Raw genomic sequence first — 15,362 nt, 5'->3', positions numbered from 1 at the left:
AGGCAAGGAGAGAGGGAGAGAGGAGGAGGGAGGAGGTGAGGGGGAGGGGGTATAGTAGAGGATAGGAAAGGCAGCAGAACACAACAGACACTAGTATGGCAATATGTAAATCAATGAATGTGTAACTGATGTAATTCTGCAATCTGTATATGGGGTAAAAATGGGAGCTCATAACCCACTTGAATCAACGTGTGAAATATGATATATCAAGAACTATGTAATGTTTTGAACAGCCAACAATAAAAAATTAAAAAAAAAACAACAACAACAAAAAAAAAAAGAAAGAAAATGGGCATAATTCAATATAGGCTCTGTATTGAAGAACTACACATCTTCTCTTTTTTGAAATCTGACCTGTGTCCCCCAGAGATGGAAACTGTTGAGAGGTGGGATGAACAGAAGGAGGGTAAACCTTGTCCACATCTGACATACCAGGTGACCATATAGAATTAAACCTCAACAGGTGATCTGAAAAGGCAGCCAAAGATGACTGTGAGAAAGGCCACCTTGGAGCATGTGGGTTCCAGGTTTGTAGAAAGCACAGAAGGCAAGAGACAGAGCAGTGGTGACAACCAAGCACTCTCCTGGGTAGATAGACATTTGCCATGGAAAGTTACATGTGGAAATATGGTGTCTTTCCCCCCTGCATAGTACAAACCTAGACAAATCACAGCAGGGAGGGAAGAAGGGATGTAGGAAAGCAGAGCATGCCAGGCATGGTGGCACAAGCCTATTATCCCAGCAGCCTTGGAGGCTGAGACAGGAAAATCGTGAGTTCAAAGCCAGCATCAAAATGGTGAGACACTAAGCAACTCAGTGAGACCCTGTCTCTAAATAAAATACAAAATATGGCTGTGGATGTGGTTCAGTGTGGTAAGCCATTCTTATAGACCGTGGCCGCCATTAGAAGATGGCGCCGGCTTCCACTGTGACCTGTGATAAACAACTCCTTTTATGGAGAGTTGGCACGCAATCCCTTACCACCCTATGAGAGAGCTCCACGTGGCGGTTTAGGATTGGGATGCGGGAGGCTTTATTAAGCTGTGCTTTGGCGGGCGCGGGGGCGGGCGCTAGAAGATGATACATGACTCAAGGCCTGAATAAACTGTTGAAAGAAGAATCCTGTGTCGTTTTTCCCTTGCCGGCGAGGGGTCGCGACAGTTCAGTGGTCTACTGCCCCTGAGTCCAATCCCTGGTACCCCCATCGCAACTTCCCCCAAAAAGAAAGCAGAGAACTTCGGCATCTCTCCCTTTCCTTCCCTCATCTTGGTCTGCCTCTATACTTCACCCTGTCACTCCACACCCATAGACCTAGAGCAACTAGACTATTAAGTCCACCCTGTGAGGGGGATTGAACCCATGGCCTTATACATGGAATGCAAGCACTCTACCAATTGAGCTAAATCCCCAGCTCTGAACTGAACTTTATTTATTAGTGTTTTGAGAAGTATCTCTCTACAAAGTGTCTACCCTGTTTCCATGAGTAGTCTGAGTTCTAGACTGTACCCCACTATGCTTATACTGTTTCCCTGTGTCAAAGCCACATGCCAGAATATATTTTTATGTTTTTTTTCCCCACTGGAAAACTAATATATCTTAAAAGAAAAGTAAAAAGCTGAGTTACAAGTGATAAGACCTAATGTAAGATTTCAAGTACAGGAAATAATTCATAGCAGCATTACTAGTAACTGCCAAAAACTGGAACCAGCTCACATATCTTCTATTAGATAAACAAATTGTAGCACAAACATATAATTGAATACTGCTCAATAATAAAAATAAATAATGACGCATGCAACAAATTGGGTGGGTCTCCAGAAAATTATGCTGTGCAACAAAGCCAGTTCCTAAAGGATCCCATTTATATACCATGTTTTAAAATAGAGGGCAAAGTAGTAGCTGATGGAGATCAGGCATAGAGTGGAAATGGGGAAATAAAAGGGACAGAGTATGGTTATAAAAAGACAACATGAAAGATCTTTGTACTGTTGGAACTCTTCAGGATCTTAACTGTGAGGGTAGATACATGAGCCTACACAGGTGATAAAATTGTATAAAACTTAAGTTATTACAAATAGCAATAAGCAACATTAGTGGTTTATCTTAATTTAAATATCCTGGTGGTGATATGAGTTTTGCAAAATGTTACTATTAGGGAACACTGGGCATAGAATACAAGAACCCTGATTTATAATTCACAGCTGCACATTAATATACAATTATCTCAATAAAAATTTCAATTACATTAAAATATAAAAATTATCTATTACTGCTCCCATAAATTGCTTTTTTTAAAAATCATTTATTTCTACAGAAACTAACAATTACTTCTAATTTCCTAAACCTAAACCTGGAATAATTCCACACTCTTCTGCTCTTCTCTGACTTTATATTGATCACTTATGTTTTCTAAACAGTATTTTTATATTCATTTCATTGGCATATTGATCTGCTCAAATACAGACTGAGTGTACTGAAAACCAAATTTATTTTCTCATAGTTCTGGAGGCTGTAAGTCCAAGACACATTGTTCCTGCAGATATCAGCCAAGGTTCCAAACCCAAGTTTCCAAGAGGCTCTGCCCTCAATAGCTCTGCAGGGAAGTCCTGCCCAGGGACTCTGAGCAGAGGCCATTTGGTCTGTTGAAACAGACATTGACCTGGATGACTTCTGAATAAACTCTGGTGTTTGTTTTATTTTGGAAGATTAGCATGTTTGCAGCCAAATAGCTCTATTGCCTCATCCTGTTAAATCCAAGAAATCCAACAGCCTTGAAGATATTTTGTCTTATTTTTGTCCCCTTCAGTTCAAACTGTCAGTTTATTTATATAAATTAATAAATTCTTCCTGAAGTGTAGACAAAGTCTTGGTATCTTTAAAGTAGTCTTTCTCATCTTTGTAATATACTTAAATTTTCCCAAATCTTTAAATTCTGGTTCTTTTGTGTTAAAATTTCTTCTTCAAATCATCTCTCTCCTCTGACATTTTACTATAAATAGCCAGCACTCTTTCAAAACTTTGCTTAGAAATCTCCTCATCTAAATATCCAGTGTCATTACTCACAAATTCTACCTTCCACAAAACATTAGCAAACAATTCAGCCAAGTGTTTTCCTACTTTGTAATATAAATACCCTTTCCTCCAGTTTCCAATAACATGTTCCTCTTTTCCATCTGAGATTTTACCAGAATTACATGTATTTCTAGCATGCACCTCAGACCTTCTTCAGCCTCTATCCACTATCAAGTTCCAAAGCCACTTCTACATTTTTAGGTAGCAGTCATAGCAGCACCTCTTTTCTTGGTATCAATCTCTCTCAGAGCTCAGGCTACCATAACAAAATACCATAGACCTGATGGTTTAAACATCAGAAGTGTGTTTCTCATGGTTTTGGAGAACAGAAGGCCAAAATGAAGCTTCCAAAAAACTGGATCTAATAATGTGGCTCTTCTCTTGGCTTGGTAGTGGCTGCCATTTTGCTTCATGTTTACATGATCTCTTTGTGTATGTGTGTGTGTGTGTGCGCGCGCGCGCGCGTGCGTGCGTGTAGACAGGCAGTGGAGAAAAGGAGATCTTTGCTCTCTTCCTTGTAATAGGATCCTATCAGATTAGGATCCCATCTTTATGAGTTTACTTAACCTAATTGTCTCCTAAAAGCTCTTTCTTAAAATATAATCACCTTGAAACTTATGGTTTCAACATATACATTTTAAGAAGACACAATTCAGTCCATAGAAATCATTTCCCCCTGATGCATAATAGATTACTACAAATTTAGTGTCTTCAAATAACTCACATTTATTATCTCATAGTTTTCCTGGGTAAATCTATGCATAGTCTTGTGCAAGCCTACATCAAGACAATGGCTAGATTGAGTTCTTGAGGAGAGAGTCATCCAGGAATAAATCTACTTTCAATTTGACACAGGTGGTTGGCAGAAATTATTTCCTTTTGACTGTAGGACTAAGGATCTTTATTTTTTGCTGGTTGTTGGCCAGAGACCGTTCTCAGTATCTGGAGACCACCTGAGTTCCTCAAGACTGCCTTAATTCCTTTCCATGTGGCCCTGTCTACGGCCTCCAGCAACAGAGCATGTTACTTCTTTTTTTTTAAATTTTTTTTTAGTTGTTGATGGACCTTTGTTTTATTCATTTATTTATATGTGGTGCTGAGAATTGAACCCAGTGCTTCACACATGTGAGGCAAGCACTCTACCACTGAGCCACAACCCCAGCCCACATGTTGTTTCTTAATGTCCATGAAAGGTGAAAGAAGGAATACAGTAACAAGGTGTAGTCTTGTATGATTTAACAAACTAATAGGTTTGCCATTGTATCACCTTTAACATATAGTAACATCACAGGCATGAGGCGTTTTTGCCTTAGCCATAGCCTGTTGGTAAGAAGCAAGTCAGAAGTCCTGCCCATACTTAAGAGGAGGGGATTACCCAGAGGTGTGACCTTGGGAAGGAACCATGGGAGCCATAGGAGAGTGTATTCACCACATTCATGTAAAATATAAACCATATGTTAAAATTTTGGGAAAAAATAGAAGTAATTCACCTACCCACCACAGAGAAAATCACTCTTAATGATCAGCCAGGTGTGCTTTTCCAGTCTTTTTCTAAGTGTTCTCTTAGAACTATATCCCCTAACAAAAGTACATTATATGTGTATCTGTTTGATTATCTCTATATCTTCTGATATATAAAATATGTAAGCATACGTATAAAAGAGGTTGGGTACTATAATTTCGTAGTTTTTCCTGTTTTTAAGAACACACTTCCTCAAATGATCTTGAAAATCTTGAATTTTAGTAACTGTAAAATATCTTGTTACATATACTAAAATATGTATAGTCTCATTACTTAATACTTGTTTCCCATTATGTTATGAGACCGTGACAAACACCCTTATACATAAATATTAGACCTGTAAAATAATACTCTAAATGCATCTTAAATCTATAACTTAGAGGAAAAAATGGGGAGGATTTAGCTTCCCAATGTTGTACAGTCACTGTTTCAGTTCTCAGAATAGATTCCTAGTAATTTCTCTGCCTTTACTTTTGACATTTGCCCATCCTCTTGTTTTACATTTTACAATTATATGGCCAAGTAATCATTACATTGATGCCTAGGGTAACTTAACCTTCCAAGAAACCAGATTGATTAAGATATCTTTTCTACGTTTCCCCCCTCTAGTAGGATCTCTCCAATGTAACACATTGTACTAAAATTATGTATTTATGTGTTTCTTTCCATATAAGATTATAACTCCCTTGAGGGTAAAGAGCATCTATCTCATCTTTGTATTTTTAGCACCTAATGCAATATATGATGCAAAGTATTTTCTTAATAAAGGAGCTAAAGTAAACTGTTAAGCTAAGTTAAAAAATGTATGCTATGAATGCATAATTTTTCTTAGCCATATACATTTTAAAATGTGATTTCCTTCCTTGACTGCATTAACAAAACCTAAAATTAAATCGAGATACTAGCCCCCCAGAAAAAGAAACAAACCTCATTCAATATAAACACACTTAGCCTTATATGTAACTCTTAAAAAAATGGAATGTCAATAAAAATTGAACTTGCAATAACTCTCCCCCACAAAAATGGTGACCGACCAAAGATAAATATTATTGTATATGTTTATGTAACTTAAAACTTACTATGATATATTAGAATCATTCTTATTCTATTTATAGAATGAGATGATTATTATAAAGTTTAAAACAAAATCTAATGCATTACAGAAATGGAAAGCAGTAAGATAGCATTTATTAAATGCCTACTTTGTAACAGATACAAGTACCACCTAAGGACCATTATTATGTCATTTTAGTCCCTATGCAACCCCAGAGATAATGATAAGTAAATTCATTTTCTATCTGATGTAACTTGCCCAGGATTTCCACAGCCAGTAAGTGACAGTCAAACCCCAACCCAGGATGGTCCAGTTTCAGAGCCAAGACTCTCCCAATTCTAGAAGACTTAGAAAATACCCTAGTTTTCAATTCACTACCAGCAATGTCATTCCCTGGTACATCAGAAAAAAAGAATAGTAATGACTAACAGCAGGCTTGAGGTTGAGGCCACACATCCATGGGAAATCAAGATCACTTGCCTTGTGCAGTTCGATTTAGTTTTCTGCCAAAAGTCATGCCAAAGCCTGACACAATGGAGATTTGTGCCTGGAGCCATTCATTCTCTGTCTGGCAATGCACATTAGCTGCATATTTTCCTTGGATATTCTAAAGTCACATCAGTCTCTGAACAGGGACTCAATCACTCAGAAGAAAATTATGTGAAAAACAGGGTCAAGAAAAATCTGGGAGTGTGTTTCGATTTTAAAATCTCAGAAAATTATCTACATATACATTTAAAGAGTGCTTTTTCATATAAGAGCAATGTGGTAGAATACATAAACCGTATGTTTGAGTCAGATAAAATTAGAGATGGATATATGAGTGTATTTCCCCAATTATTATGTTTGTATGAAATAGAATAGGCATCAATTACTTGTAATGATAGTGTATACACACATGCACACCCCTCCCCATATTTGTCTCATAACCCCAAACCAATGCCCCCAATTATTTTAACTATAAATTTACTTCTACACACAGAAAAATAAAGCACACTGTCTCACTAGCTCATCTGTGAAGTTGGAATGAACCTGAACTAGGTTGATGATCTAGAAAAACTTTTGAGAAACTATCATCAGCCATTGTGAATATATTTGATTTATAATGTCTCTAGGAAAAAAAAAAAACCCAAAACTTCTCTTCCTTCCTTATCCTGGAGCTCACTTACATCTTTTATGCTCTAGTTTGAGAAATTACTCTCTTGATACTTCCTCTTAGAAAAGGATTGGCAATTAATAGCTCCTACATGTGAGATTCATTTTTCAGTTTCCATCCCTATCTACTATTGTTCTTTAGAGTCTTAATTCCCTTGCTCTTTCCTCATAGGTTCTCCTTATATATCTTTTTAATGATTCTTGACCTCCATTTTTTTTTTGGCAATAACATTCTAGTTTGAAATAACAGGTATCCTGTACTGACCTTGAACAACTCTTGTATCTTTCTTGTAGTACATTTATATACTTCTTACTGAGCTGTTGGTCTAATTATTTTCATAATATTTCCTTTTCCAAATAGATTTATAATTCTGACTTGATTTCTCTATTTGTTCACCCAAAATCCAGACACTTATAAATAATTCTTTCCTGATAATTCTAGGCACATATAATCTTATTTCAGTAATTAAATCATGATGGTCATTAAATACTGCTAAACACCTTCCATCAAAGTTGGAATAATCCCATAGTTTTAATTGAGAGGGAATTAATGATGACAGTTCTTAGAACACAGTTTGTGAGGATTGAGGCTTTCTGTACCCAGGCAATGATATATATTTGATAATTAGATTTCTGATTCTGATATTTTCTCACTAGAATATTTTTGTCTGATGTAAGAGTACATATTATATACTGTACAGTAACATGAAACACAATACCATATAGCTAAGCATGCAACAGTAATATAATTATTATAAAATTTTATACTTTATTCACATAGAAAATCTGAAACATATTAAATACATACCTTTGTCCAAGGCACATCCTGCTATGGTCTCAGGACAGGAACCTAATGGAAAAAAAATATATATATTCTTATAAATATACCTAATGTAATAAAAATACTGGGAAATACCAGTACATAAAACTAAAACATGGTTTAAAGCTCAACCATTGATCATAATGTATATCCACATATGAACGTTAAAAAGACATCCTATTTTTGATCTTTCTAACTGAAGTTCATTAACAAAAAGAACAGGATATAAATATTCTGTAATGCTTCTTGATTTGAACACCTAAAACACCTCTATATTTTTATGTCTTAAAAGAAACTTTATCCCCAGGAAGAAGCATAGAAGCAGATTTTGTTTCTGATACTCAAATGTCAGTGTCACGCAAAAACTCAGAATTATCTCTTTTCAAACATGCTACATGAATTATGCTATAAGAAGATGAAGAATCAGGTTAAACAGATTTTACAATAATAAAAGCTTTATAATATTTGCTCATCAAAAAGTGGCAGTGGAGCACCAATTAAAATGAACAGAGAATCATTTGCACAGTAATAACATTTCAAACTTGGAGGCAATGAATCTAGAGGGAAAGTGCAGATAATAGATTTAAATGTGTTCAAATGAACTTGGGTAATTTAGAAATCAAAAGGAAATAGAATCACGAGTTGCTGAACTAAAGCCCAATATTTTCATCATTTCCATTTTATTATTCTATTAGATTCCTAATTTTAAGTGTGTTCAGAGAACCACCTCTGTAAAGGCACAGATCTAGATCTGAAGATTCACATTGCAAATGGTAACGCTAATCACAAGAACTTCAAATAAATGTTGAACGAAATCTCACTCATTTTGTTCATATTTTTTGACATTTTATCTACCTAAAATATCCAGATGTTGGGAAACAAACCAGAAAATGTCAACTTCCTTTTTGTGATCTTTATTAGTACTTTCAAGTAAAATTTGATGGTGAATGGTAAAATCTATGAAGCAAAAATTTAAAAAAAAATTTTTTTTCTTCCACAATTTACATTTAAAAACCTCAAAGAATTTTAGTTGTAGATGGTATCTGAGTGGATAATCAAGTAAACAGAATGCAAAATATCACCTGAGGGGTTTCCATTGTTACATGGAATGAAGCACTTTTAAGACATCAAGATACCAAGTGTCCTAGATAGAGGTGGTGGTGGTCCAGAAGGATGGGCGTGTACACACGTCCATGGTGTTCAGCCAAATTGCTTAAAAGGAACTCTGTACACACACAAATATATGTGTATACAGATAAAGAAAAAAATACAGTCTAGGCCAATGTTTTTGTTTTATGGACAAAACTAGAATTTCATGTGTCCTGGATTTGAACCTTGGTTCCTTGGACTATGCCAGCCCAGACTTTGAGTCATTGACATAAACTTGAGAGCCAGATTTTCACTTCCAATTAAGTTGTTGTGAATGTTAAATGGGTTTCTACAAATGAGTTGCTTAGAACACTTTCCAAAACATAGTAAGTGGCCAAAAGATGCCAGCTATTAAAAACTACAAAATGTTGAAACGTAAAAATAGTTCTTCAAAAACATTAAATCATTTAGATTCATTTATATACCTTATTCATAACTGATATTTCTAAACTGCTATTCATCTGTCAGTTGGAAAAAATTTTTTTAAATTATGGTTATGTGTAAAATAATTGAGAAACTCAAGTATGGATGACAAACTTTATTCATGAATTTTGCATCAGAGAAATTGAAATAAAAATGCTTTTTATTTTATTGGAATAAGGCATTTAAAATGATTCCTAATAGCTGTAATTTTATGTTCTGGGTTTACTTGTGGTCTGGCATGACTAGAGGAACAGAAAATATCCTCAAATGACAAGGAAACACTTAATGTTTTCCACAGGTCAAGCAAGAATCCAACTGTTTAATATCCATGGGGATACAAGTATGAAGCAAAGGGTTCTATAAAACTCTAGAGAGTCAGCATCACTGCCAGGCTAAAATAAATTCATCATGGAAACACATGGCATTACAAGGCCACAGCTGAACAGAGAGGAAATGGGTAAACCAACTTAGAATATCTACATTTCTCTGGCCATGAGAAATAGTTGGTGCATTATAATTTGGATTAAAGTTGCTTGGTATGATTTTTCTGATAGACACATAAACCCTATCATGCAAATATTTTTATAGAAAGGAAGGAGGATACACCCTTATTTTTTGAAGATTGGTTTAGTTCAACTGAATGTAGGCTAAACTTAAGAAGAAAAGAGACCGAAGAATGAACAAAAATGAACGAAGTAAAAACAAAGGAAATAAAGAAAAAAAATAACTGTACCCTCAGAAGAAAAAGTTGTAAATGTCAAGCCTGAAAGGTGGACAATACTTGTTAACTACTCTGTGACTAGAAGCTCCTAGGTACCTGATGATGGGGGTGCAGACAGTGCCCACATCATATCATGGTTTTTCTCAGTGGTTCCCAACCAGGGTGCCTTCTGGCTGCTCCCTCCCACCACCATGCACATTTAACAGTTTCTGGACACATTTTGGCTTTTTGTAACTGCAGGTGAGGCGTTACTGGCACCGAATGACAGGTTCCAGGGACCTTGCAAATCATCTTCTAATGTACAGGACAGCCCCTCAAAATAGAGGGTTATGCAGGGCCAAATGTCCATAGTGCATTGTGCTTAAAAATGCCTGTCGGATTTTTCAGGGGACATGGAGTCCTCTCTCTTTCTCAACTCTTCACAAATCCTCCAAAATTATGGGATCATATCATCTGCTTAGAGTGAATCTTCCAGGAGAAAGGGGATTAACCTCTGGGAAGAATCCTAACAAGAGAATATTCTAGATGCTAGTAACCTACCTAAACATTAACCAGCTACTACTATAGTCAGGATTAAACACAAGCTGTACAGTTATCAGTCACCACTCTTTTACCCTAGGCCAGTCTGAATCTGACAGACAACTTAATTTCTGTTCTTTTACTCAAATGTTGTACCTCATCAGAAGATATTAGATTATATGATATTAGCTTTATTCTTTTTAAGAATCCCTAAATTCAAAGACTGACATTATCCTATTTGAAGATGAAGTGACAGGTTATTTGCCTTATCATTATAAGAAATTTTACTTTACATCATAATTCAATAGGTAACAACCAAAAACCTTTTTAAATTAAAAAATGATTTAATCTTATTGTTTTGTTTTAAATTTGCAACAAAGTGACAACTACTATAAGCAAAACTAAGATATATTTCCATGGGAATTTATATAAAGGTAAAATATGTACCGTGACTTGAATTAAAATTAATCCTTAAATACAGTAAGTATAGTGGTTATCACTTCATGTAACCTCAAGTGTAGTTCTGCACTGTTCACATTGTGCTCATTTGAAAACTTCACACTATTATAATGCAAGAGCATTTAACATATGAAATATGAATGCTTTCTTAATATTGATTTAATGGGATTTACAATCTCAAAAAAACAGGCAGGCCATGTTCTATTTGCTGATTGTCTCTAAGGGTCTGTGCTAAGATCAAATATCTGTGGGAAAATTAATTCCTTAAAATAGTTAACTAATTCCAGATAAATTTATATAGCTAAAAGCAGTGAATTCAGGAAAGAAAGAGAGAAAGGAGGTCAGGCAATATTTGGAAATAAGATCTTTTAAAAGATAATTAAGTTAAAATGATGGCACTAGTGTACATCCTAATCCATGTGACTAGAGCCCTTAAAAGAAGAGGTTAGGACACAGAGACAGAAGAAGGCTGAAGAAGTTTTGTTTGCTATTACTGTGACTTAAAAGAGAGGTCTATATTTAGAGCAAATTTGGAAAAGGTCAAGTATGCACCCCAATATCATAGGACCTATAAAACCTTCTGAAATTTTGACTAGAAGAGCTGTTCTTACAAAGTCGATCTAAGACAACAATTACTTCATAACAATAGAATCACTGTTTTAGGCCCAAATAAAATGATCATCAGAATGATTCATTCTTTTTATGCCCAACATGCAAACTTTAGTCAAGATACTCTTCTCGTTATTAACTATTATATTTGATAAATTTGGTTATACTATGTATGTATATTTAGTACAAGTGTATATATTATATATGTACATATTGTATAAACATATATCTAATTTCCAGAGATACACATGAGAACAATATTGTATCATTCCTTACTATTTATTTAAAGTTGCCCAGTACTTGCTAAGGCATGCATAGTGCATATATGTAGAAGCTGCATTTAAAAAATATTTCCGGTGCCTCATTCATATTATAGAGAATAATTTTGTCATTTATGGTAAAATTGGCTGTATCCATTCCCTTAACTGTAATGGAACTAACCATATCACCTAAGTCAAGCTTAAAAGTCATCAAGCTTATCATAGAAGCCTTTTTCCAGATCAAATTATTTTCCCCTATAAATGCTGTCAGAAGATCATAATGCCATGTAGTAGAGTTATTATATGTCATCTTCTTTAAATATTGTCTTTAAAGCAACTTAGTTTTTATCCCTACTGATACATGGCCCAGTCACTGCCCGCCCCCCCCCAAAAAAATAACTCCCTATTCATGTATGGTCAATCTCAGTAGATATTGCTGCATTCCAATGAAGGATGCAATACATAATATGTAATTTGAATTTAAGAGATCAAATATAGCTGTTATTTAAAATAATTTATTTGTGTATGCTTGTTATAAAACAAGACATGCTTGTGAACAAAGATTTAGAAACATATACAAAATCATGATGTGCAACATTTTTCTGTCATAAAAATATGGTGACAATGAGTAATTAGTGAATAAATAACTATGTATCAAAAATAGTGCATTTAAATTTTAAGGAGAAACTAGACATTTTAATATACTGTTATCATGGACTCTATCTTGTCCCCCAAAATCGTATGTTGAAGTCCTAACACTCTGTACGTTAGAATGTGAGTATATGTGGAGATAAAGTCTTTTAAAAGGTAATTAAGTTAAAATGATGTCTTTGGCATGGGCCCTAATCCAATATCTCCGGTGTCTGAAAGAGGAGAAGATTAGGACAAATACACCAAAGGAGGAAAGACCATAAAACAACAACAAAAAACCAACCAACCAACCAAACAACAACAACAATAACAACAAACAAAAAAAAAAAAAATGAGGAGATGACCATCTACAAGCTAAGGAGAGAGGCCCTCAGAAATAATTAACTCTGCTGACATCTTTATTTTGGACATTTATTCCCCAGAATCATATGAAAATAAATTTCTGTTCTTTTAGTTGCCCAGGGTGTGACACTTTGTTTTGGATGTCCTAGCACATTACAATAACTGATCATTCCCAATGTTAGAGTGCAGATCTAAAAAAATTAAAAATGAATAAAAAAATGTGACAGGTGTACTTATCTTCAGTTTTCTCCCATTTTTCATCCGAAATTTATCCTTCTGTTTCATGAGCTCCTTATAGACAATGCACTCTTGGTGCTCCCAGGATTCAGAGGGTTTTCATTCAATGGACAGTCTTCCCTGCCCTGCCTCTCCAGAAGTACTCTCAGAGTGTCAAAACACACTGCTCCTGACCTAAAGACTTTAATTGTTCAGAACACCTTGGTGTGTATCAGTCTTTGAAGATATTTATCTACACAAAGTAAATAATACCCGATTTATGCAGCAAATCTTTTGTGTTGTTTTGACTTGTTTTGATAGTAATGAGCAGGTGCGAAGAAATTGCCATCTTCGCTTATTGCTGGTGGCAGCATAAATTGGAAAGCAATTTGCCAGCATGTATCAGAGTCTTAAAAATATTTGCTCCTGCCAGACAGGATGGTGCGTGCCTGTGACCCCAGCGATTCAGGAGGCTGAGGCAGAAGGATTGGGAGTTCTTGAACAGCCTGGACAATTTAGTTAGACACCGTCTCAAAATAAAAACCAAAAAGGGCTGAGGATGTAGCTCCATGACAGAGAACTGGGTTCTTGCCCTAGTCCCATACACAAAAAATTTACTCTCTTTTACCAGTTATTTCACCTCTGAGAATGACTAAAAACGATATATTCACAAAGGCATTTATGAACTGTGATAATCCATTTCAGTACTATTTATGCTATCTCCATTACCTCCAAAAGAAACAAGCTAAATATCTTAGATTAGATAAACTGTGCTGCTCCCATAGCACATAGGAAGTATGGAGCTTTTATTTGTAATCTGTGTTTCCAAAGATAATTCAATGGCATAAGAGTATCAATGAATTTTACAACTTTAGACGAACAGATAGGATATAAAAGGATTCCACTGTATAAATCTATGCCAAGAAATCCAGGAATTCTGTTTATTCTGTTATCCTTCTTCCCTCCTCCTCTGTCTCCACCTCAAAAAAAAAAAATCTCTCTATATATATACATATAGAGAGAGATTTTTTTTAATTGGTCAGAGAGAAAAACATTCCATATTCTCAGAAGTAGATATAAATTCTAAGGGGTTTTCAGCATCAGTTCATCATCTTAACAGGGGCAAGAGAAAAAGATTTTCTAGTGTTAGAATCTGTGAATACAAGGTGGTAACTGCTTTGCTCTTGAAGTGACCTGCCTCTATTACATCCACAGAGACTGGCATTAATGACATGCAATTACAACTCTTCCTTTCTCATTTGGAGGATCAAAAGGTAATCTTCCTTAATTCCTTAACAGAAGTATCACAAAGTGTCATACAGCATAAGACATAAAGAATAAAGAATGTGCCACACTCTGCTCCATCCCCTTGTTATCGGGGATGGAATATTTTAAACCTTATTGTACGATGATTTCCAAGTGAGAATTCAGAAATTTTAGAATTTTCAGAAATTAAAAAAGCATTATATAGGGCACATGGTCAGAAATGCCAATTTTTATTCCTGGGGCTAGACTGATACCAGGTTGCCTAGAACATTCCATCACCTGATTCATTTTATAAACTGTGAACAGATAGGTGCAAAACCCTTTGGGTACAGTACACGGAGAAGATCTTGGATGAAAATACTTTTTTGGTGGTGATTTTCTTCATTTTGTATTTTTTTATCCTACTATGAGAATATATTACTTTAAAAAAGAGGATCAATATTTTATTTCACAAGTGTAAGGTGATAATCTTCTGTAAACATGAGAAATAAGCAGGACCGATCTAGGTGAGTGGCCAACTAATCTGCTTTGCTCAGAGTTAAGTTGCCCTGGTGACACCATGGACATCAGGAGTTAGGGACATTCGCTTACTGTGTGCCCACAGCTGCCCTACTTTGAATCAACACATGCTATTTTGTTCTTCATTATCATTAAAACACTTAAAGACTGACTTTCATTTCATTTCCCTAGAGCAATATTTATCTAACAATCCATTTTCCCAAATTTCAAATCTGTGGGGCTGGGAGACAGAGTGTGCATGTGTGTGTGCATACATGTGCACACATGCGCTTTGAAGTCACCTGCCTCTATTATACCCATAGAGTGAAACAAAATATGGTTACGTACATACACATACACTTCTCAGAAAATTAGGTTCCTTTAAGAATTATTTTATGTCCAAAACCAGGCAAAGGGGTTTCCACCTGTAATCTGTTATCCCAGCAACTGGAAGACTGGGGCAAGTGGATCACAAATTTAAGGTCAGCCTCGACAATCTAATGAGGCCCTAAACAACTTAGCAAGACCCTGTCTCAAATTGGAAAAAAAAAATAAAAAGGGCTGGAGAGGTTGCTCCTTTGTAAAGTACCCCTGGGGGGCTCAATTCTCAGTACACATATACACAA

General features: G+C 35.4%; 1 protein-coding gene across 50 annotated transcripts in view; it reads right to left on the bottom strand.

Annotated features, from left to right (window-relative positions):
* Ptprd (protein tyrosine phosphatase receptor type D) overlaps positions 1-15,362 on the bottom strand; it is a 2,156,260-nt gene that overhangs the window by 1,373,069 nt on the left and 767,829 nt on the right. For all 50 annotated transcript variants that reach the window (XM_048806967.1, XM_048806968.1, XM_048806990.1 and 47 more), the window contains one exon: positions 7,612-7,653. The gene's annotated coding sequence lies outside the window, so the exon portion shown is untranslated. The remainder of the gene's footprint in view (positions 1-7,611; positions 7,654-15,362) is intronic.

Source organism: Marmota marmota, unplaced genomic scaffold (assembly GCF_001458135.2).
Source record: "Marmota marmota marmota unplaced genomic scaffold, marMar, whole genome shotgun sequence".
Classification (NCBI taxonomy): domain Eukaryota; kingdom Metazoa; phylum Chordata; class Mammalia; order Rodentia; family Sciuridae; genus Marmota; species Marmota marmota.
This window is presented reverse-complemented; position numbering and strand designations above follow the sequence as displayed.